The sequence below is a fragment of the Cydia pomonella genome, chromosome 2, assembly GCF_033807575.1.
Source record: "Cydia pomonella isolate Wapato2018A chromosome 2, ilCydPomo1, whole genome shotgun sequence".
Classification (NCBI taxonomy): domain Eukaryota; kingdom Metazoa; phylum Arthropoda; class Insecta; order Lepidoptera; family Tortricidae; genus Cydia; species Cydia pomonella.
In genome coordinates, this window is record NC_084704.1 from 6336558 (window position 1) to 6360466 (window position 23909).

The window sequence follows — 23909 nt, forward strand, 5'->3', positions numbered from 1 at the left end:
GTGTATAGTATGATAATCTTAACTACATTTTTTTACTAAATTAAACTTGTCTAAAGCAATAAAAATTAAAATATTATATATAAGCTTGAACATATAAAAAAAAAGTAAGTCCCCGGGCGGGATTTGAACCCGTAACACTGTTTGTTTCTTGCCGCCCGCGTCTTAACCCGCTGGACGAGCCGGACAGTGGCCTGCAACACGAAATTAGCGACCATATTCGGCGTCGAAAGAAAAACGCATGAAAACTCGAAAACACGCGTTTTCCCAAACATAAGACTAATCTAGATCGATTGTATACCTCCAAAAACCCCCATATACCAAATTTCATTTCATTTTTATAAGATACAGAGGGACTACAGCAACAACAACTACTCCCTACCTCTCATAAAATTTTGCCCCCTAAATTCCGATGTCTGTATATGTATCTCTCTGCATCTGGCTCGCACTTATAAATTATATTGAATGCATGGTGACACGTTTTTTAAATTTTAATGTGCACTACCACATAACATGTAAGGAGCCCAATTTAAAACAATTGTTAAGATAAAAATGCCCCATGGTCTGAAAGTCTCTTAATAATGAACGCCCTGCCATTATAATAATTCCTTTTTTCATTATCATCATAGAGTTCCTACTCTACTAAAACACAAACTCTTACTCTACTTTACTATATGTCTAGTTTACTCTACTATATTTCTATAGGTGTTTGAATTTCTTCTCAGAACCGCAAAGGTTTCCTCACTATATTTCCCTTTACTGAAAGGCAAATGGTCGAACATCAGTTCCGTAAAACTCACAAGTACTGGTTTAAAAACTTTAAATCCACTTTGCTGAAGCTAACTTTAAGCTTAAACTATTATTTTGACAACCCAGCTGACAGACTTTACTGAGTCTAGTTACACGGCGACCAATCAGCCCACTATCCCCGTAACAAACGATACCCACCAGTCGCCAACCCGACCGCGTTAAAAACACATTTTTTCCCACCGCACTACTCCTCTAAAACCACTCTTCAAACCTACTGGCTATTACCTAAACGACCGTATTTCTTATCGTTAATAATTCCTCAGTAAAACCACTTCGAGTTCTGCAAATCTTAACTGAAGGCAGGGAAGTCTGCTTGTCTCTTTCTTTTGTACGGTTAGTGAGTGGTGTGAGCGAGAGCGGTAAGCTCGAGTCTTGCTAGCGGGACATCGACCAGCAGCTTTCAGAAAAACTTAGGTGAGATGCAGTGCGTTGCAACTTGGAAATTATGCTTAAAAGCTTTCTACTTATCGTATCACCTATACCTATCAATATAAAATAAAATAGTTATTATTACCTGTAACCAATCCGGACATAGGATTTTTTCCCCAAGCTGAAACGGAAACATTCGCTAAAGCTCTATCAATAATAATAAAAGAAATTGTGCTTTAGCGTCTCTTTCTACTAAATAGTGGGATTATTTGTCATTTTTGTTGCGAAAAGCTTATCTTAATAATAAAGATTTTATTAAATATACCTACCTATTTGAATATGGTTTAAAGTTACACTTTTTTTACATTATAGGTACGCTAAATTTTTTTACATGTTTTACTACCTACCTAGCTTTGGCCCATATATGTATTTGTATGTTTATTAGTTATAAAAGTCTTAATAAGGAGTTGATAGAGGTAGGTAATAAAAGCAAATTGCCTTTTTTCAGCAACTTTTTTTTGCTATCTACCTAGAAGAGGTTGAGGGAGAGCTTGCTTGGTTGGTTGGAGAAGTTGTTTTAGCTACCTCTACTACTTCCTTAATACGTGTAATACTCTAGTATTAAGAGTACTAAACTAAGCAAATCATCGTAGTAACAACGACAGTAAAATATAAATTATTACTTCATTCGTTACATCCCAAATTTTTAGGTTGACTTGCTGGAGCTGAATAATAAATAAGTATTTTTCAGCTCCAGCAAGTCAACCTAAAAATAAAGACCAAATCGAGCTACAACGCCACACAACTGCCGCTACTTGCCCCGTGGACATCGACAAAAACCGTGCAGCATGCCTTTGTGTGTGTGCGTGCATACCAACGCACACAAACAGCCGCGCCGCATACCGAGGCGCGCGGGCGCACCGATCGCTTCGTTTTGCATCGAAGCCTCAGTTCTAAAGCTACTTTTAGGGTCATCAAACGCTTTATAGATTTAAAACACGTCAAAACTTTATTCAACTAACAACCCTATTTCTATTTACAAAAACAGAACAGTGCGTGTAAGTGAGGTATGAAGTGGGAAAGTTTGGGTTGAAACAATTTCAACGTGTTAAGTTTAAAATTAAGGTTGTGTTAAGTTTGTGGTTAAGTGAAAAGTGCTGGATAACTAGGTGTGGTGACATCAGTGCTATGGCAGGGTTCGTGAGGGGTTGAAAGATGTGGAAAAACACTTTCTACGTGAAATCTGTAAGAAAAAAGGAGACCAGCGAATAGGTGAGTTTACAATTGGTAAATTTTATTGGAAAATTATTTTAGGCTTATTTTCAAAACCTGCGTACTGATATAACAATTTTGTGTCAAAGTACCATAGAATAAAATTTATTGCGAGATATTAACGGAGTATTTTACCATAGAGCTCTGACATTTTGTCACGAATTCCTTCCTTCCTTATTCCAGTTTGGTCCAATCAAATAAGAGGAAAAGTTTTGAGCATTATGCTTTTGAAGTGAGCTTTCTTATACCATGCGAGTACAAACAAGCATATCTATCTACAGCCCGCTAATAGTAATCAGTTACCGCAGCTTATGGATGTTTATATCTCCATGGGTGTCAGTAGCCCAGATTTGGACACTCCTATTTTGAAGAAACTTAATTTTGTGTTTAATGTATTATTTCTAGATTTGAAAAAGTAGACCACGCTATAGCAGCATGCCTGTAATTATAAAATTTATGTGTGCTATGTACACCCAGCTGCAGAAGTGCATACCTACCCACTTTATAAATGAATTTCATTCATAAAGTGGGTATCTAATTTTACAGCTTATAGTATGTACCTTAATATTAATATGTAGGAATAATTACCCATATTATGAGTAGTAGGTATCTTTTGTAATAAGTTTCATATTTTTCTTAAATATAACTCCAGTGTGATTTTTATTATGAACTATACTACAAATTCCTATCAAACGTCACTTGGTCACTTCTTCTACCTTTGGCATCAAGATTCGGTCTTTCTCTTGGAGGATTCAACAACCGACTGCCTTTAAGAGCTTACCGGTCTGTCGAAAACCTCGGCCAATGATCTTATTTATTGTATGGACTGACGTTTATCTGACATGGCTATTTGTACGTTACGTGTACAAAATAGCCATACATTTGACGTGCCCCTCCCCAGCAAATATTGGCAGACTGTTATGTACAGACAATTACAGACAAGGCGTCTCCAGTTGTTAAATCCTCCAAGGATTTTGTCGTTGTCTAAGTACCGTCAACACAAGCCTTATTGAGCTTACTGTGGGACTTAGTCAATTTGTGTAATAATGTCCTATAATATTTATTTATTTATTTATTTCCTTCTCGTAGCTAAACAATGGATAGTCGATCGAAATTAAATCGATTTCTTTACGAAATCTAGGGCGGATTATGTGTGAGAATTTATACAGTTTAGTATCTACAAATCTAACGCCAGCTCTTGAAAAATGACATTTAAATTTGAAATTAATAGTGAATGAAATATGGTCGAAATTCTTTTGTATTGAAATAAAATCAAACCAAAACAAAGAATCTTTGTTCCAATTGAAAATGGTTTAAATTTACATTGAAGTAATTACTATTAGTACTAAGGGTAAAACCGTGGGTCTTACGAGGTTATGAGACTACCTATACATATTCAAAGGGTGTAGACGGCTGCTTTAAGACTAAAATACCCCAAATCTTAGTTAGATAAAGGCTTAAGTCAGTTGAAAACGTGAAGTCACTTGAACTTTGTGTACCTAACAGAAACTGGAAGATACACCCGGTTCGGTCGGTCTAATTCTAATAATGAAACCCGACTCAGCTGCCTGTCCTTAAATTAAATCAATGGTCATGCAACAGCTGTGGTCAGTCGTTTGGTATGGCACCTTTGGAATTTTGTCGAGATTTTTAAAATTACATGGGGATGGTGATACAGTCACTCTGCAGCAGTGACGTATCTTCCAGTCTCTGTTAGGTACAAAAAGTAGAAGTGTCTTTACGTTTTTAATTGACTTACGCCCTTATCTTACTATGAATCAGGGTATTTTAGTCGCGTCGACGCTGCAGAGGGCCTACCGCGAACCACTTTCTGATGAGCCTTGGCAGTGGTGGCGGTGTGATCGAATTAAAAAGCTTCAGGAACCTTCAGCCGGTGCGTTATAAGAAAAAGGGACCACAGACAATACAGACAGCCCTTATGAACTATTAGACCATAAACAATGTAGAAGAGTGACTAATTAAAATAAGGATTTCCATACATTGTCACTTCCTCTCACACCTCACATTATATACAGTTATGATACTATACCATATATAGTACATTTCTTAAGTTCAACTCATACAAAAAGTTATATTATAAGAAAAGCTTATAAGAAAAATTATCTCTTTAAAAGTAATTTTTACTGAATAAGTTAACCTGCCTATCGATGTCACTACTACCTACTACTTCAGCTACTTTCGATCGTAGTCACGAGCATATAGAAATCATGACCAACGCAGATGATGGTCACCGTGGTAGGTACACTGAAAAAAATACCTGGTACTGGTAACCAGAATCTGGTTAGCTGTACTATACTGTCTTGTTGTATATGTGACGACAGGACACTTTGTAAACATAACCAGACCATTCTGGTTAAATTAAATTTGTTAACTCTATGAAGCGTATAGTAATTCATAAAATGCAGAAATGTAATGTATACCCATGCACCCTAGTAGTTGGTATAAGACTTTTAGTAAACCCAATTAGCCGGTCTGTTAATGGTTACTAAATAATACAGTAACATATACGTTCCTATCCTGTTGTTATAACAAGGTATTTGGTATGTGTAACTGAACGATTTGTGCGGTGTACTGGTTTTATATTGTTCACGTTACCAGAACGCACTGTGCTTATGGGACTTCTAAACGGGCCATATGTTCACTGTAATATGTGGCCAGCAACTATTGGTGTCCTCTTACTCACATGTTAGAAAGGGACACTAATAGTTGCCGGCCACATATTGCAGTCAAAATATGGCCCGTTTAGAAGTCCCTTCAGCACAGTGGGTTCTGGTTACGTGAACAATATATAACCAGTACACCGCACAAATCGTAGACAATTTAAAAGTAAAATAATACGAGAAATAAAATCAAACGCTTTATTATTGGTTTTCTAAATAATGATAATTATAAAGCATCTTCAAATTATTTAAAGTATATCAAGAACAGTATAAATTAAAGGGTCTAGCAGGCTAGGTTAACAAGACTGCCCCCCACGAGGGATTTGGTTATACTTTTAGAGTAGTGGCTGCACCTGAGAACAAATAAATAATTAATTTAAAACATAGTTTTTGTATTTGACTTAATAAATACGTATATATGCGTCAACCCTAATGTGCAACAACCTAGTTAGAAAAGGCAAAAGAACTGCTCAAGCTACTTGTTTTATGAATACATGAGTTATAATATCACTCTCGTCGATAAATGACATGGATAAAATGCATAGCCATCAAATGACGCCATTTTGTTACAAAAATATGTCATCACGCGAAATAATTATGTAGGTATCAAACACAAACTAGGTAAGTACAACTACACACCACACCTCGAGTATATGGCTAAAACTATTTTACAGCGGAATTGAATACAAAGCATTCATAATTATTTATTAATAATGAATACAGGCGAGTGATGACAAACATTAATTTCGACCATAACATCAGCTTTTTACTTACTTTCGAAAATTTCCGTATATTCCTCCAGGTTCCACGTTATTAGATGGTTTCTTAGGTCTTCGTCCATGTTCACAAAACAGACAAGTTTTTAAGCACACTTATACTATACACTTGTACTAGTTTACAGTTAAATTATGGACAGGATCTAAGTAAATAAAAACACCGACCGTCGCAACGAAAGACGCTGGGGCAATGGCTGTTCCGTGACTTGCGCAATTCCTTTCTCCCTCCCCCGCCACCGGCGCATACACCATGGTGTTGGCACAACTGTTTGATTCGTTCAGAATACAATGCATTATAGTAGCCATAACATAATAACTTGTAACGTGTACACTCGTATCTTTATTTTTACATATCAATAGTTAGTGTTACGATGCATATATTAAACGAGACAAACGTTTAATATTTACAACACTTGCATCTTTACATATACAACGAAATTGTAAGCAGTACTAAATTGCATTTAACTAGAATTAAACAGTGATGTTTAAAAAACAAGTTTTACACGATACAACATTTTTTGTTATTACTACCGGATTTTAGTAGGTATAACTATATTTTTAACTACTATACGTTCTGGTAGTATTGTAGAAAAATATTTTTTTCGGTGTAGTAGCGGTGAAACCGTGCATAACAACCAAATAGTATATCCCGGTCATATTCAGTTGGATATAACATCAATAAACAAAGTCCTATAAAAACCGGGCAAGTGCGAGTCGGACTCGCGCACGAAGGGTTCCGTACCATTATTTATAAAAACGGCAAAAAAATATGTTTGTTGTATGGGAGCCCCCTTAAATATTTATTTTATTCTGTTTTTAGTATTTGTTGTTATAGCGGCAACAGAAATACATCATCTGTGAAAATTTCAACGGTCTAGCTATCACGGTTCATGAGATACAGCCTGGTGACAGACGGACGGACGGACGGACGGACAGCGAAGTCTCGGTAATAGGGTCCCGTATTTGACCCTTTGGGTACGAAACCCTAAAAAGTACTCTGTGTCGTAGTTCGCTGTTTATGTAATTATTATTATATAGTGGAATAAATGTAGGAATCCTCATTTCCAAAATTGGTTGCATAATAAACTGTACCGGTCGGTCGGCTACATTATATATAATAATAATAATTCAGCCTATATATGTCCCACTGCTGGGAACTAGTGGGCACAGGCCTCCTCTCATGCGCGAGGGGCTTGGGCTATATTCCCCACGGTTACATAATAAAAGGTAAAATATATAGTGACTAGTGATGGGTGGGTGAAGAAGAAGTGATGGGTGGCTTGTAAGTTTCCTAAGTGAAACTTACACTTAAATGTCATGTAAGTTCCTGTAAGTTTCAAATGGAAGATTTCGCTTGTAGTTCTTTTAATATTTCTTGGTTTTGGAGTTTTTAGCAAACAGACAGATAGACGGAGCGGGGCGACTTTGCTAAATAATATGTTTAGATAAAGAATTTGTTAAAGCTCTGCTTGCTTTATTATCTCAAAACTGTTCACAATTATTCTAATCGGAATTAACAGCATGCCCAATAAAATGAAACGTCAAGCGGAGTATATAATACTGAATAAAGACATTAAGAATATTATGGTGTATTAGGACAACGAATAACAGAAAGTAAAATGAAATTTCATGTATGAGAGATAAAAATGAAATAAATTTAATATAAAAATAAAAATAAATATGTGAAATGTTTCAGAAATTGCCCATCGCTAATAGTGACTAAGATTTCCCGCTAGTTCGCATTTCGAACACAATAATGGCATGTCAAACGGTCCTGCCGCAAAACCCGTATTGAGACGTCGGAAATAAAGCTAAATTAATTATGTAGAATCGAGATAGTCGCTGTTGACATACCATTTTCGTGCTAGAGCCGAGGGCGAAGGTAATAAACACGCGATCTTAAGCTTTCTTAGTTACAGTCTGTAAGCAAAATTGTACATCTTTTCTGCGATATTCAGCCTACGATACGTTTGTATTTTTTCTCAGCCTTTATTATAATCAGGTGCATGTCACGCATTGTATTGATCGTTCTCTTTTGATCATAACAGTTCTCAACTGTATTTTCTCTATGTCTCAATGGATAATGGTCTGGACGATGAAAGTTCTAAGGCAACGTTTTATTGACGTATCAAAGCAACTCCATATTTGGCTCATAACGTTAAAGAATGGGAATAATAGAGCGGACAATGGGATTGCGGATAGGTAACTCGCGGGGTAAGATGGGTAGTATCTAGCCAGTTTTATAATATGCCCATGTCCGGGGAATTTAACTTTATTCTCAAGGTAATAAGAACATTGTTAAATGAAATTGTGGAGCACAAGAGTTATGGCTACCTGTAGCTTCCAAGTGATAAATATTTATCAAACCCTTTTACTTATCCTGAGGGGTTACAGCGCGGTTTTATATCCGAGAATGAATTCGAGAAACAATTTATAAATACATTGTTGTGGCTTTTAGGCCCTAGTAATTATTACTTAAATAATAATAATAATAAATAAATAAATATTATAGGACATTATTACACAAATTGACTAAGTCCCACAGTAACCCAATACAATTGGACCCGGGTATGTCCTTAAACTACGTCCAAAAGAGAGGTATGGGCAATGTGAATGTCATCTCGCCTTGTGTGGTAGGGCACAGCACAGCAGATGTCATTCCAGATCTAGAGCAGAGCCCAACTGGGGAAGTACCTCCACCTTACAGAAAACCGCAGCCAAATAACACTTGACCCTACTCATAGTGTTGTGTTCCTGCCGGTGAGTAAGGTTGCCAGAGCTCAACGAGGGGGGTGGGGTTAGGGTCGGCAACGCGCATGTAACGCCTCTGGAGTTGCAGGTGTACATAGGCTACGGAGACTGCTTACCATCCGGCAGGCCGTATGCTTGTTTGCCACCGACGTAGTATAAAAAAAAAAAAGTAAGCTCAATAAGGCTTGTGTTGAGGGTACTTAGACAACGATACATATAATGAATAAATATTAAAAATACTTAAATACATAGAAAACACCCATGACTCAGGAACAAATATCCATGCTCATCACACGAATAAATGCCCTTATTTACTTTTACTTAGTTATTTATATGCAACATTATTTAGTAATTATAACTATGTACTTAGGTTAAAATTATTTTGTAACTCCCCTAACACTATTTTATAAGTTAAATGTAAATTTAACTAACAACTATGGATTTTTTATCCGAATAAAATCATTTTATTTATTATTATTTGTGTCCAGGCTTAAGTATATATCTATCGCTACTCAAGCTTAAGCTCGGTTTGTGCAGGAATTTGTCCCTAAATAGATTAAAACAAGTTGACAGAAGATGTATTGATATAATACGAATATTGGGTTCCCGGGTTGTGTTCAACTCATAATTCTCCTCGCAACATGGTCATCTGAAACAGGATTAACATTAACTCACTTTCACATTGAGGCTTTAAGGATGAGCATCCGCTGAAATGAGGTCAATGCTATTTTATATACTGCTTTATACCAGAATAACCACCGTGAGCTTCAATAACCCGACAGATAAACAAACTTATATCACTTATTCCGTAAAGAAACGGAAGAATATGTTATACTTATCTCAAATATTCTTAGTATGAAGTTATTTAAGCATCTATGTTATGAACGCTAACATCAATTTTAGTTACGTACTGTTATAACAATTGAATATTAAATGGTACGGTAATAACAATTTACCTACTACTGTCAGCAAAGGGTGACGTTCGATTGATTAGGTACAGGTACTGGTTTGTGTAAATATTTTTGGAGATGTCAATTTTGAAACTAAAGAATTACCTTATAGACTGGGTAATTCCACGAGACTGTAATAGTTAGGGAGGTGGCGAGCAAAATTTCGATATCATCAGCACACATGGCAGACGTTATTAATAGCAATAATGATACCTTGAGAAACATAAAGGACCTCGTCTGCCACCACGGTGGCGCTGCGTTGTCAATTTACAGCGTTTCAAATATGTAAAAAAAAAAAGGTGGGCGATATTATTTGCACATGTCTGCCTCTGGGGCTGATGATCACAGTCATCCTGTAAACACAAAAAATCGAAGAGGCAGACATCCAGGGCTCTGACTTTTGAAGTTTTCAATTTTTTAAGTTATTTTTATTATTTAAAAAACTGTATATGAAATGCACACTTGGCAGATTTGAATTGTTCGATTAAAAACAATGAAAAGGACCACGGAAAAATAGTCTGCCAGCGTGATGCCGCTGCGTTGTCTATTGACAGCGCTTCAAAAATGTAAAAAAAAAAAAGATGTGCTATATTATGCGCACATGTCTGCCTCTTGGACTGATGTTTCAATTTATCATGAAAACGAAAAAAATCGATGCGGCAGACGTTCAGACCCCTGATATTCCAAAGGCAGACCATTTTAATTTTTTTTTTTTTTTTTTTTTTTTTCAACTCGACACTCGCGCCAAGCTGCAAATACAAAATTTTGCATCTACTGAATATTATTGAAAATAATTAATAGAATCTATACGAACGATTTTCAAAATACCCGCTTCCCCTTGATTACGTCCATTTCAAACCGTTATAAAGTTAAATATCAGTGAGCAAAGTGTCTGCCAAATGTTTTTTCGTATCCACGGAGTCGTAATGAATCGAATGGGGGCAATGAGAACCGTGTGCAAATGACTTAGTAGAGTTTTTTTTTCAAACACTTTTACAACTCCGTCCCATGATAATGCAGAGCCCTGAATGTCTGCCTCCTCGATTTTCTTCGTTTCCAAGATATTTGTGACCATGAACCCCAGAGGCAGACGTGTGCAAATAATTTGATACCCCTTTTTTCTTTAACAACTTTAATCGGCTGTAACGCGAAAACGCAGCGACGTAGGACCATTATTGACTGGACCAAATCGATTCGTACTGACGTAAACTGCAATCTACCTCGATGTGAAACGTGTGCAAATCATATACCGAAATGCTCGCCACCTCCCTAACTATAACGTCAGTTACCAATTCTTTCGTGTGTTCTTACATTAATTAAGTATGTATGTCTGGCGTAGCCCTACAGGTAGATATCTGGATACTTAACACACACGAAAGAATTGGTAAATGACGTTACAGTCTCGTGGAATTACCCGACTGAGCATTTTAAGATACACTAAAAGTCGACACTTACCACACAATAAATCATTTATGCAAATTAACATATTAGTGCATTTGCTATATAAATCAGCCTCTTGCTCTGTTTCTATGCATTTTTGTTTCCCACGGATATTTTTTAATGTTTTTTTACAAGACTTGCATTTAATGTTTTCCATTTTCCACTACAAAATGCAAAAAACAAATGCAGATAATATTATGTGTCAGATGTTATCAAAGCTGACACGTCATCGTTGATGTACTTCTATCTGTACATATAATGCCAGTGACTACTTATTGGAGAATCGTTTTTTTTTTACATGAAGCACGAACATTTGTGCAAATATTTTTATATGTGTATGTAGTGGGAATTAGTGGCTACTCATGCATATTTTTTTTGGAGGTGTACCTCCGCGAAAAGTAAAAAAAAAATTGGAAGGAAAAAAATATTTTTATTTTTTGCAATGAAGTTTAAGGACAGGATGCTGGTAAAAAATATGCATTTTGTAGTTTTTTTTATTGTTATCAAATACAATTTTGTTTGGTTCACGTAACTTGAATCGTTTATAAAATATGACACTTTCAATGATACCCTAATTATTTTACGTTATCCTGAATAACTCGCAAACAAAAGAGAATCGAGGTCTGATGTTAAGCATGGAGGGTCCTTAGGACCTAACAGTACACTACCAGAAATATCGACAAAATCCGTCGTTGGGGGCACTTCTTGTTCGCTTAGCCTGCTAGACCCTTTGTTTCCAGCTTTTGTTACCGACTGCATTTTTCTTGGGTCACACTAGCTCGTTGATTCCATACCTATTTTGATGGGTATTGCATTGCAAATAAACTTACTGGTAAACATTTGCTATATGGCTACGTACCTATGTCTGTTCAGGCATGGTGCAGGCGGCCCCAGCAAGTGGTAAAAAATGACAAATGTTAAAATAAGTAAATAACTTAGGCACTTTCATTTATCGCATGTTCCAAAAAAAGTTTAAAAGTATTACGTATCAGTGCTTTATGTTAAGATAAGTGCCCTAATGGATAAACTTATTTCGCTTGAATTAATTTTGGTGTTATCTCTCAACGTGATTAGGCAATTCGTCAGAATGTCAAGGAGGGTACTTCTTTATGGTACAGTTTAGATAAAGATGTAACTTTAAATACGATCAAAATTAAATATGATCATATTTTGCGTAAACATATTTTTACTTCTATTGAGCAGTATTTAAAAAAAGTGCTTAAGCAAATATTTTTCCTCTTTTCGCTGCAATTGAGTACCTAAGCTTCGGTAGTTCAAGCGGTAATTTTTAACCGTTTTTCCTTTATTTAAATAAATTTAAACTCTTTGGTACTACAACTCGGTATATCCCAAACAATAAACACTGTTTAATAATCCAATTTTTCCCTGGTCCCATGGAAGATGGGTCGAGTGCTAGTCTGGGACGCCACATGCGTCGATACACTGGCACCGTCCCATCTACCAAGAACTTCGGCCAAGGCTGGGGCAGCTGCCAAGGCGGCTGAAACCAAAAAGGTTTCCAAATATCGAAGTCTCGGCCCCCAATACCACTTTGTGGCGTTTGGAGTCGAGACACTAGGGCCGTGGGGTCCAAGCGCCAAGATACTATTTAAGGATATGAGTAAAAGGCTCATAGACTCTACCGGTGACCAGAGAGCTGGCAGCTTTCTCTCGCAGCGCATAAGTATTGCCATTCAGCGAGGGAATGCTGCCAGCATCTTTGGCACAATGCCGCGGGGGCCTTATTTAGATATATTTTAATTTAGATTAGTTTTTACCATTTTGTTTTATTATATGCTGTATGTTTCCCATTAAATTTTTTTTGTAATCATTTACTAGACATTGTGTAATAACATAGCGATACCAGACCTCAAGAAAACATTATTTTCTCACCGCATAAGTTTCGCACATTTCAGACTGTAAATAGCCTGATTAGGCTAAACACAACACAGTCTCGCCTAATAAATAAACGTCAGAATCACTTAACACAACCGGACATCTGGCCAGGCTCTCATCATTGTATTCAAAGCGGTTTTTGCTTCCAATAAACATGTATTGTCTGTATTGACAGTTAAGACTAACTTTGTTGCATGTAAAAAATGTGTCGGAAAGAAACGTTGGCAAACAGCTTCCTCTTTACTTCTCGGTATTGTATTTAAATTGGGAATTATTATAACGATAAATACGTTTTTACAGTAGGGTTATAGGTTCACCGTAAGAGCGTTTTCACAATGTCCGGTCCGATATCGGATGTCTGAAGAAACTGAATTGTAAGATATGTGTTTCTTTGTGAATTTAATAAATCCTTAATTCTTAAAAACGATAGATAACGCAAATAAAGCGGACTAAATGCCAATTGCACTCTCCTACAGCTGTGTTTCTGACATCCCATATCGGAAAGCCGCTTCCGATAATTTTAGCTATGTCGGACCCCCGCCGACTGTCGGACGATAATTTCTGTTTGTGTGCGTGTATATGTACGTATATGTTTGTAGTAGTGTGTAAGAAGTCATTTCTGACATCTGACACTTCATTTAAATTACATAAGCACATATTATTGGCCGAATATAACACTTGCCTTGCCAAGCATGATTTTTTTTTTGAATTATTTATGAGTTATAAATAATTTATATTCAAATTAGATATTTATATTTGTTATGACAATTCCTTCAATATTTTACTTCCATAAAGTCTTCAATGCTTGCCACGTATGATTTTCTCTGAAACGGTACACGTAAGTAAACATAAATTTACGTATACCAAGTATAGGTATATATTGTAACAATTCTATCAAGTATAATATTAAAGTTAAAACAAGCATGATTTTGACAAATGAAATTACGGCAACGACATACCGAAATCAGACCATCAATAAGGTTCTCAAAATTTGCATATTTAATAGATCACTTGGCCGACCGACCCGAGGCAGTGTGACGCCGACAAAAGTGTGTTAATGTTTAGAAATCACGCAAAAACATATTAAAAGGGTTATCTGATATGGTTCAAATGTCCAATAAGTCGAATATTTGAGCGAATCATTCATTTGAGACGAGCATATTGAGGAAATGACACCGAGAAAGTGATAATATCGTGTTGCGTCACTTTAGAAGATTGTTACTTCCGTTTGTATTTTTTATCTTCTTAAATAATTTATAGATTGGATTGGAAGCATATTGGAAGGTTTTGGCTTGGACAGAAAATAATGATTTAGTTTGATTTGCCTATTGCTTTCGAGATTCAACTTTTTTCTGACATCTCTCATCTCGGTCATATCTCGACAGAAAATAAATGGATAATTAAAACAGCTATCTTGCAAAAGGTGACGGTAGCAACTGCCAATCAAAGTACGGAGTCCCTCAGGATGAAATGGACGAACGTAACTACTTAATGCTCAAGTTACCTGACTTTATAGCTCTTAGCTCGACATTGCACAGAAGACACGTCTAATAGCAGGAAGTATGAGTTAAAGCCAGGCCGTCTAGACACCATATCTATCATACCAAAAAGACGTAAAAGCATTATTATTTCAAAAACACATCATTCCTTTCGTATTAGGAAAGAAATGGCCAGTATTCTAGCGACAGATTTTAAAAGGACGCAAGAAAGCTAAAAAACTAGACGCATAAGTCGTTATGGAGAGATTGTCGGTTATCTCCGATCGACGGATAAAGTGACAGAATGATAAAACACGTTTTGCTTCATAAATGGGGCTAGAAAGAGATAAAATGCGCTAATAACTGAACTAACGAAGTCGTTTAATATGTATGCGTCAAAAATGAATAACGTAGTGAAGGTTTTAATAACGGTGTTTTTCATATTTCTGATACACTTACGAGTATATCTGATTTGACCCTTATGAACTAGTTGCTCGAGGTTCGTCGATGCATTGTTTGTTCCGCGGGCCGAAGTAGGTCTTGGTATGTGGTATGTGGTACAAGTTTGTCGCTACTCGCTTTTACTATTTTATCACATAGACAATTAAGTTTTCATAGTTAGACGACCGGTCTGACCTAGTGGGTAGTGACCCTGCCTATGAAGCCGATGTCCAGGGTTCGAATCCCGGTAATTCATTTGCGTAATGAACACAGATGTTTCTTCCTGAGTCATGGGTGTTTTCTATGTATAAAAGTATGTATTTATCTAGACACGTATGTATATTGTCTAGTACCCATACTACAAGCTTTGTTTAGTTTGGGGCTAGGTTGATGTGTGTAAGATTGTCTCCAAATATTTATTTATTGTTTATTTTATAGTAAAAGTGATTCCTGCCCGGAGGTTCCAGATTAAATAAATAAAAAATTTAACTTGACTATATCGTACTCATATTTAGTTTATACTGCATAGTCATCGATTTCATATACCAGGTATATTAATTAGATCTGAAGATTTTTTCGGCTGGGGCCCTAATCTGTTAAACAAAAGGTATTGTTTCCTTTATGCAGCGAGTACTTCTGCTACTTCTAAAAACGCCGTCAAGTACACGGGAACAAGCCGTTTAAAAAACAAATTTACTGACCTATTTATATGGTTCAAATTCATGAAACAACCCATTCGGAGATAACTAGTTTTCTTATCTCTAAATATAGTGCCCTGTTGTTTTTGGCACTTGCGTTTTTGATTGTTACATAAATTTGAACCTTAATACTATCGAGATACAGTTGCTTTTTAAACGATATTGTTGCTTTAGCACGTGCCTAACACGAGAGCTGACCGCTCTGCGTAAAAGAAACAAAGGCTTTGGTTTAACAGTTTAGGGTCTAAGGCGTAATTTCAGAAAATTCTTACTATACTTACTTAAAACTTTTTCGCTACAAGGTTTTTGTTAGGTAGCAACACAGATCTACAATGAAAATAAGATTGCCTGTGAAATATAAAATATGCGATTAAAATTGGAATGGATTCAGAAGAATATGTGATTGCGTCAATTATTTGCATTTGTATCAATATATTCCAAGATATAATCAGTAATTACCCACCGTATCTCTTGAATACAGCTCTTCTTCAAGCAGCCGCTGGTGGCTGCTATAAATCTCAAAAGTGGTCATGTTTTTTCATTCGTAGTTTACCTCTTTTGTACTCATGATAGTTTCCTTTAAGCACACTTCAAGTATCTTTAAGCGTCTAGAACTATTGGTCAGCAGCACCTTTGGGTATAATGTATATAATTGTGTATAATGTATATAATTTTATATATGTCCAATAATATAACATAAAACTTTCGGCACGGTCGCACCTGCTAGAGCAAAGACTCATTTAAACGGGGCGCTAACTCGCATGCGATTTGAGTTACATTGCGGACTATTGAGGTTACATCCAATTCAGCCGACCGATCAAATACCGCAATGTAATGAAACTCGCATGCGAGTTCTCGCACCGTTTATGTAAGCCCGAAGTCTAATAGTCCTTAGTAAGGGGCATTTGCTTTAGTTGGACATTGGACAGACCCAGTCTGGTGTATAGTATGCTTCAGTAATCGCATATTTAAATTTATCTGCAATAAAATATGACTTCACAATTAATACTGAGATTAGGAACGGAGGAATTGAGACCTCACCCTAAGCTTCAATTTGTCCGACCACTAATGAAAATATGTATTTAAGTATCAATCTAGAAATCGACATTTCACTTCAGGTTTCTCTTCATAGAGTACGTGACGGGAATTATAGGCCAAGAGCTTACACTAAATCAGTACTTCAATTACTCCATACACTTATGTGAATTTATATTAACAAGCAGTAGCCGTTTATAGCTGATGTTAGAACATCCGGTAGTCTAACGTTTAATAATTATTTGAGAGAGTTTGACGTTTATGTCGGTGACCTTCCAGTGCAGCGTGTTAGTACTAATGGTGGTTAAATTAGTCATTTCATAATAATGTTTAATAAATTTAAGTGCAACACTGAGAGCGATGTTTTGGAAAAAGTGCTTCCTTTTCACATAGCTACACGCACTAAATAAACAAATTCGGGATCATGTTAATGAAATTTGTCCTAAAAATCCATTATCATTCATTTAATGTAAGTTGTTGCAAAGGCGAATAACAAATGTGTAAACTGAACACATTAAAATATTTTCCATATATGTCTCAGCTATATTATCAGCAGTAAGCTCAGGTTATTGTTATTATATGCAGTTTTCCTTAATACTAATAAATATCGCATAAATCACCCTGGCAGGAGTGTAAACTCAGCACATTAAAATATTTTCCATATAATTCTTAGCCATGTTCTCAGCAGTAAACTCAGATTATTGTTATTATATACTGTTTTCCTTAATACTAATATCGCATAAATCACCCTGACAGGAGACAGGCTGGTCAATTTGCCAACTGGTCGCTCCCGGAGCAATCTGGAGAGAAAGTATCCACAACCTTCAATTAGTGATTAGTTATGCCAGTAAAGCGAATGAACGCTGATCCGCTTTTAATTGTAAAACACCTTCATTAAACGGCCAGCCTCTTCTACTATAAAGCTGCGCACACGGCGTTTACTTGAGCTTGGTTCTCATAACATCTGATACTACATTGTGTTCATAGTTTCAGGGCATCTTTTTTACTACCTACATATTTATATAAATAATTACTAGCTTCTGCCCGCGACTTTGTATGTGTGGAAAGAAGATGATGATTGTTAAAAACTATCCTATGTCCTTCCCCGGGCATCAAACTATCTCCATACGAAATTTCATCTAAATCGGTTCAGCCGCTTAAGCCTGAAGAGGTAACAGACAGACAGAGTTTGCAATCGCATTTATTAGCAGGGATTAGTAGGGATAAGTGCGATAACCGAAAGAATGGCAAATATAGTAAAATTTAAATAGTTTCTCTTCAAACTTGGAAAACATTTACGAGTAAATTAAACTGATAAAAAACAACCTATTATAGATTGAGATGATTCAGTTGATATACTTAACCTAATTTGATCAAATAGATACGGGCATCAGATCCGCATTGGAGAAAGTTGAAAAGAAAACAAAAAAGTTTGTACCGGCCCTTATTTAATTCCGATCGGTTCGGTGTTTGTCGGATTCAGTTAGGCTAAAAAGAATATGCATGTACTGCTTTAAATATAGTCCTCATTAGATATATCGGAGCGGTCAACGCCTCTATTTCTAACCAATTAGCTTCGATGAACCTTGAGTAAACACATGAGTCCTAGTCCAAATGTCGTTTAAAGTTGTTTCTGGTCAACATGGGATCGATGATGTCCGACTAGCAACATCCCACGCACTTTAATTAAAAGCTTGTGAATATCAATGGCCGTATTGGTCGTACAGATCGTGTACACACGGCTTTAGCAGAACTGGGTGCATAAACAAACGCGTCAGATGTGAGATAAATGGCGGACAACTTTAGATCAATTGAAGTGGATATTCGTAGCGTAATGAATGTGGGGAGAAATGGTACTACTTAATATGCGGCTTTCCCAAGTTAAGGCGGGGTTGAAGGTCTGAGTGGGGTTATATAGTAGGTACAAAGGTTTTTTTGCAGTGCGGTTTTGAGTTTCAGTTCTCGCCCGTTTACTTTTTTGAATTTTGGATATTTATAGATTAGGCTACAAATTACGGCTTGCTGCATGATAATTAAATCAATACCAATAGCACTAAGTAAATGTGACATCTCGCTCGACAATCAGCACTTAGAACTGCTGATTTTTTTTTAATGTTCGCGTTCCACACTCTAATCTGTGCCACGGTCTACTTCATGCTGGCTGTATACACTCGTCGGCAACGCTCCGATCCAATCGGAGAACTGAGAGACGAGACGAGGAAGAGCGAGACGAGAAGGGATTAGTATGTACACACTCGTTCTCGGTCTGTCTCGGGGTGTCTCGACGAGTGTGTACAGCTTGCATCAGACCAAATTGTATCCAAATTTTAGGAAAATTCATTAGGCCAACTATAGTAGTAAGTATTTAGTAAGTACTAGACGCTACCCATAGTGTCGTGTGCCTGCCGGAGGGTGCGGAGTGTTAGGGTGGGCAACATGCATGTAACTCCCCTGAAGTTGTAGGCATACATAGGCTACGGAGACTGCTTACCATCAGACGGGCCACATGCTTGTTTGCCACCGACGAAGTATAAAAAAAAGTATTGGACCTTTTACTTGTAGCGTATGATTATTTCATCCGCATTGGGATGTTGGGAACTGAACGCAGAATATAATTCGGAATTAGGACGAATCTTTTGTGCAGACTGCGAAGTCCGAACATTACCTTGAAAAAGCCGCTATAACGTACAACATTAAGGTTCTGTTAGTGTGAAACTGCCTATATTAGACATGAGAATGCCTAGAGCATAAGTAGTGGCTAGCGAAGGTTGCCAGTACCGTTATCGACCGTCTTTCTTTTTATCTAACTGTTGGAGTGAGATCACAGGTTTAGCGCCACATATAAGTAACATCAACACTTTGAACTAATCTTTTGTAAGCTTTATGTCGTTGGAAGAAGAATCATTTATAGTCAGTTAACGTGGACGATAACGTGGAGCTTGTATATATTATGGCAGGTAATGAACCTGCTAAGTGACTTTGTTGCCGTAGTGGAATGGGATCCAAAAATCTTCATAAATACAAGTTTAAGCACTTTTTATAAATCCTTTCACTCATTGAATATTCCATTTGTTTTTCCAAAAAGGAGTCATTTATCTGAGAACTCACATTTTCTCACCATTAGGTAGGTACCTAAAGAGTAGATGCTTGAAGGCGCGAGGCGGTTTGGTTTTAGATAAGGATAAGGGAAAGAATGATATAAAAAAGCACTTGTACTCGAATTTAGACTAAAGTAGTTTTACAGGGAAGCTGGAATATCGACAGAAGGCAATAAAACTTACAATCAAGAAACGACTTTATGTATTGATAAAAAGTTTCCCGCAAAAGCATTTTGAAGGCGTAAAACAATAATGTTCACAATAACGGGGCCATTTTGGGTTTAAGTTAACACCCCATAACGTATAATTGGGCAATTCCCAAACTAAGGCAGTAAACTGAATACTCGGACAATCGGGATCGCGTGTCTTCACCCATCATTTCGCAACTCACGCCATCTCGTGGGAACTGAGTAATCGATTCACACAGATTGGTTATGATCAGTATCTTGACTAGAGTAGGACCAAGGTAACTCTACAACGACATGGCGTTTGCAATAGCAAAGTGTGGCAATGTTATCATTAATGTCAAATGTCTATGAAAATGTGACGTTTATAATGACACTACACTTTCTTTTGTTCAGGTCGGTGCAAAATTAACTTACACGGACTATAAATAGATTCATGACGTTACGAGTAGGTATATATTCAAAAACACAACGTCAGTTAGATCTAACAAGCAATGGATGGATATTGTTCCATTCCCTATCTGTCGTTTTGACGTTTGTTAGAAAAATGGCAAAAAACTACAGAAGTTTTTTTAATAAGGCGGTAAGTTGCTTCAATCTAGAATTTATGAAATTAAGTTAATGTGACAAGCCTTACGTTTTTTAGCGTGATATAGCGTTTAATCTAGATACTTGATTGGAATGGAAATATAATCAAACAAATGTGACATACGGCCTGATTTTAATTATAATACACTTAAAAAAACTGATCTGGATACGATTTTGATCAGATATGTCAGTGTCAAAAGTCTCGTTTCTTCTAACAAAAACGCACTTTAAATACTGACAGATCCGCTTCATATCGTCTCGAGATATAATTCTTGATGTAGGTATATTAAAATTAGAGTCAGGCAGATAGCTTAGAACACTTTTATTAACTTTTACCAACACATTATACACTAGATTGGAGATTGGCACTAAAGAGTTTTTCAAATTATTAAACCCTACGTCTTTTTTACATTGTTAAGAAAAAAAAGTGAAAAATAAGGAACATTGAAGTTTGGTGTTTATTAGGCAGTTTTGTCTGCTTTCGCCAAGTTAAAACACTGTTCCTAACTCAACCGTGATTGATATCTTAGAAGCGATTAGCTAACGTGATTTATATATTTAGCTTCAGATCTGATATGCTGATTCGGTTCAGTCACGACCAAAGCCGATGGATAAACAATGGAAGAAAGCATTTTATTGTTATTGTAAAGCCGTGTTCAACGACGGGCATAAATATGTACACAGTTAAACTTTATCCCAGGGTTGAATATATGTTAATGATTTTGTGTGGCTTAGTATTTCTGTTACTTTTAGGGATCTACTTATCAATTAATATGTTTATATAAAGTGGAATTATAAAGTTAAACTTCAAATTATACAGGTTGTCGCGTTCAGTACAGTCAGCATCAGAAGTACATCAAACTACACGTCAAAAGTATCTCTAATACCTGAACAAACGAGATATGTTTGGATAAAAACGAAATGAATGTCATCTTACAAAGGAAAATATGACCAAGGCCTCCAGGGCTGGAATAGAACCTGCGCCCTCCGTTTACGCGACAGATGCCTGAACTGAACGGCTCGGCAACCTGGTCTCGGTGGCATAGGTTGATGGGTCGAAATTTCCAAGTAATATGACAATTTCAGAAAACTTGTGGCGCCCTCTGGCAAACAAACAAATGTGACAAATTTAAATATTTTAATAGAAAGTAATTTAATTGGTTCTTAGAGGATTGTCTCGATATGTAAAACCATTATACTGTGGCAAATACTTTTGGATGTGAATTGTAGAAAAATATCTCTATTTGAATACTTTTGACGTTTGGGTGGCAGATACTTTTGGCGTTCGGGTGGCAGATATTATTGGCGTTTAGGTGACAGTTACTTTTGGCGTTTGGATGACAGATATTTTTCGCGTTTGGGTGGCAGTTACTTATGGCGTTTGGGTGACAGATACTTTTGGCGTTTGGGTGGCGGTTACTTTTGGCGTTTGGGTGGCAGATATTTTTGGCGTTTGGGTGGCAGTTACTGTTGGCGTTTGGGTGGCAGATACTTTTGGCGTTTGGGTGGCAGATTCTTTTGGCGATTGATTAGCAGATTCTTTTGGCGCTTTGTTCATCCGCTACTATTGATGCGGATTGTACCTGCTGATTGATACATGGGAGTCAAATTGGTAGCTCTCAAGGTCCGTCCGAGCTTTGACCTTCATTAAATTCGTAATTAAAGCTACACCATGTACACGATTAAATAACCAGGTACAATTTCTAGAGTAGGAATTAGAGTAGAAAAAAGATATTATGATTTGTGGATGAATGGAACACAATTTCACGCTTCCTTTTATGGCTCCCCGTGTTCATGCTCTTCTCTCACTCTTAGTGAGCGTAAGCGAGAGCGAGATGGATGTACGAGCTCGGAACCGCGGATATCATATTTTTGAACGAAAACTCCCAACTAGTAACTAAGTTTTTAAACATTTTTAGAAGGTATTTTCATATTTTTAGCGTTTGTGCATAAATTGTTACATATGTTTAAAGCGCGGTTTAGACTTATATTCGTGATATTTTTCTATCGAGCGAAAGTCGAAAAATTAGGATTAAATTCGAATAAGACACTAGAGAAAGCCCTCAAGATTGGTATTTAAAATCGAATAAGACACTAGAGAAAGCCCTCAAGATTGGTAATTAAAATCGAATAAGACACTAGAGAAAGCTCTCAAGATTGGTATTTAAAATTTTGGCAACCGTATTGTAACCTATGGCACCTTAAGTTTAAGTTGCCTTTCGTGCTATCTTTGCTAGAAAGTGACAGCAAGTATCGGAATGGGACATTAATGTGTTTTCCATCTCATAAGTCGCATACTTATCTTTTACGACTTTGTCGCAGTTAGGCATAAAATGACACGGAAAGTTTTAACGGTCATACCGGTAAGATTTTAATTATAATTCAATGTATAATTAAGGCAATTATTGATCAAAACTTTACTGTACATAATCTTACATATTAACAAAACTTTTAAATTATAATAGCGGTCGCATTACGTCATTTGGAATAGTACAGAACATTGGCCCGTTCAGAGTTATTACCCAAGCATTCAAATACAGTGTGTAAATCCAATACGGGCGTGAAATTAAACCAAATATATATAGACTTTATCCGTGTAATCATTAATTAAGAAGTTTTTTAAGTTACACTTAACTATGTCCCCATAATTAATTCACGGAGCAGCAATGCACTGGAAACATTATGAGACATAACATTACATGACATTGCGAGATACGACCTTTTTATAGTAACTGTCAACGCTCGAGTTGAGTTGACAGTTACAATATAAATCTCGTATCTCGTAACTTGTGTGTTGCTGGCCAAAAATATTTTGTTTGGTTAATATTTCTGGTATTTGGTTGTCTGGAAGAGATCACTCTGTGGCGATAAGGCCGCCTGTTGTTTACCCCTATCTTCATGTGTTAATTGTATTATATGTGTTTCCATGTACATTTATTCTGAGGTTGTGCGATAAAGAGGATTTTTATTGTGTTTCTAAGCAAAATTTATGTCTATATACTTCTTAGGTCCTATTTAACTACCGTTTAAATATTCGCTTGTATTAAATGTACACATTTAGTTTACATTACTATGCAGCGTTGCCAGATGGTCACAAAAGTCACATTTTTTGTGACTTTTCGCCTTCTCGTGTGAGATGTGCGTGACTTACGATTTTGAGGCAATTTTTGTGACTTTTTAAGCTAGTCGATTTTTGGATACTTAAGTTTAGTTTTGCAATTCGTATTATTTAAGATCGCACCCAAGTTTACTAGCCCTTGAACCCGTGTCCAGACGAGACAATTTTTCGCCAATCTGATGAAATTGTCCGATCTAATCAGGGGGCCTACCACGAAAACCGAAATTCGCAAATCGCGGGGATCTTTCTCTTTTACTCTCACTAAGACGTAATTAGAGTGACAGAGAAAAATGCCCGCAATTGACGAATTTCGATTTTCCCGGTAG

At 36.6% G+C, this 23909-nt stretch overlaps 1 protein-coding gene and 1 long non-coding RNA gene across 2 annotated transcripts in view; one reads left to right on the forward strand and one right to left on the reverse strand.

Annotated features, from left to right (window-relative positions):
• The first annotated feature begins 1600 nt into the window (after nt 1-1600).
• The window catches only part of LOC133532494 (F-box/LRR-repeat protein 7), a 93242-nt gene continuing 70933 nt past the window's right edge, over nt 1601-23909 (forward strand). Inside the window, exon 1 of the mRNA XM_061871205.1 lies at nt 1601-2448. The gene's annotated coding sequence lies outside the window, so the exon portion shown is untranslated. The remainder of the gene's footprint in view (nt 2449-23909) is intronic.
• Nucleotides 5314-6511, reverse strand: LOC133532503 (uncharacterized). Its single transcript, XR_009801709.1, has 2 exons — nt 5904-6511; nt 5314-5482 (listed from the first exon to the last, which is right to left on the reverse strand). It is a non-coding gene; the product is annotated as an uncharacterized LOC133532503 (long non-coding RNA).